The sequence below is a fragment of the Schistocerca nitens genome, chromosome 6, assembly GCF_023898315.1.
Source record: "Schistocerca nitens isolate TAMUIC-IGC-003100 chromosome 6, iqSchNite1.1, whole genome shotgun sequence".
Lineage (NCBI taxonomy): Eukaryota > Metazoa > Arthropoda > Insecta > Orthoptera > Acrididae > Schistocerca > Schistocerca nitens.
This window is the reverse complement of record NC_064619.1, coordinates 502,407,884-502,410,219: the sequence shown is the minus strand read 5'-3', so window position 1 is coordinate 502,410,219 and position 2,336 is coordinate 502,407,884.

Here is a 2,336-nt window from a genome sequence, read left to right as displayed (position 1 = left end):
GACTTTCAACTAAGTTCATAATCTGCAGCATTGCCCTCTGCAGCATTGCCCCCAGATCTGAGCCAGGACACTGTTTCTGACTCTAATAAAAAGCAAGAACTACAGACTTAGTAGCTTCTGTGATGCAATGCAATGTCCTAGGCTTGTGGCGTATAGTTGACAACCGTACGGACGTTCTCGTGCCTCAGATTTGCGTTACACGCAGAGATTGCTGCCCAGCTGATTGTGTGGAGGCTTCACACAAAGGACTTTAGATAAGCGAGTGCCCATAGGGCTCAGATAAATACTTGTAGTAGAGGTTGGGGTTGTTTCGGGAAAGAGGCCAAATTGCGAGGTCATCGGCCTCATCGGATTATGGAAGGACGGGGAAGGAAGTCGGCCGTGCCCTTTCAAAGGAACCATGCAGGCATTTGCCTGGTGCAATTTAGGGAAATCACAGAAGACTTAAATCAGGATGGCCGGACGCGCGATTGAACCGTCGTCCTCGCGAATGCGAGCCCAGTGTGCTAACCACTGCGCCACCTCGTTCGGTATACTTGCACTAGACAGTGAAGTATTAATGTAATACCTAAAGATACGGCCTCAATAGACGAAGCTATTTAGATCCTAGTGATCAACTACTGAAGCATTCGATACAAAGCGCAAGTCTGAAGAGATCCTGAAAACGAATTAAGGCGAATGCAATACCACATAAAGAAAGTTGGGTAACATCTGAAATTGAAAGCAGTAACATATTCGTAATAAAACTAGTGTAATGGAAAATAGGGATGTACCTGCCGTAGCAGACAAGAAACTGAAATCCGGTAAAAGCTTGAACATAATTTGGTTCTTCTATGAAAGGACGCCAATCGTTTCGCTATTCGCCGACCTGTACACAGTCGTGCACACGCACACTCACACACACGCACACTCACACACACACACACACACACACACACATACACGGCTTCTTCTATACACAATCGGGCACAGTCCCACATGGAACAGAAAACTGTACAGAACACTTCCGATCGCTAGGAGATACATTCCCTAATCGAACTGCATCTTCTAGCATTTCAATGGTACATGTAAAGTTGTTTGGAACAGACAGTTTGGAACCTCATTCATGGCTGGACTATACTGGACGTAACGCTAACATGAGATCTGTTCTCTTCGATAATATCCACAATGAAAACATGAGATATTACCTGCCCTATTTCGACTACACTCCTCTCCCTGGTCACAATCTCGGAATGATTCATGCATGGGGAAGGGAAACGGCCTTGCTCTTCCAGAGGAACCATCATTCCGGTATTTGACTCGTGCAATCAGAGAAATCACGGAAAACCTACATCAGCTTGGTCGAACGCGTATTTGAACCGTCGTCCTCCCGAAGGCGAGTCCGGTGTGTTATCACTGCGTCTCCTCGCTGGTTTTTAAGGCTGAGGGAATTTCATCTGTCTCATATATCCTACATCCCAACTGGAAGTTTTACAATGCTTGCTCATCAAAATGTCATTAACATTTCTGAAGAAACATAATTTATGTGGGTGCGTTGTTTCGAATTAGGTCTTTTAGTGCTTTGACAAATTCTTCTCGCAATATCGTAACAACTATCTCATTTTCAACCATTTCCTTTCCTTTTTCTTTAATATTGACATCACCTTTTTTATCTTTTGTGTAACTCTTCGATACAATCCTTCCACCTTTCAGCTCTCCCTTCTTTCCGCAGTACTGGATTGGCAATACAGCCAACACTGCTCTTGATGCTCTTACATATTTATCTCCTTTCTCCGAAGATTTCTTTAAATTTCCTACGAGCAGTACCTACATTTTCTTGCATCATGCCTAATTCTCCTGTATAGTTTTTCTCCTTTCGCCATTCTTCCTTTGTCACTTTGCATTTCCTGGAGAACTTAATATTTTTGACTAGTGTATTTCATTTTAATTGTTTCACATGGTGCGTATAAATATTTTCCCTTTGTGTTAATTAAATTTAGTATATCACATGTTAACCGAAAATATCTATTTGGCCTTGTTTTTCTGTCTCGTGTTCCTCTTCTGCCTATATCTCTCAGAGTTACCCACAGTCCGTGTTGAGCTAGAACTCTGATGAAACGGGCTGAAGTGTGTATTTTAGCTATGATGATTCATTCGCTATGTTGATCATTGTAGTGGGTCCCTGGTCGCATTTTCAAATTCATTATTAACAACCTTCACCTGTTTCATTCTACATTAGTAACGTTGTACTCACCAGGCAAGAAACCTTTCACTCCTACCACTAGACTTCACTAATTCCCACAGTATCTAATTTCAACCTAGCCGCGTCTTCTCATCCAGCACTAGCTCAGTACCAA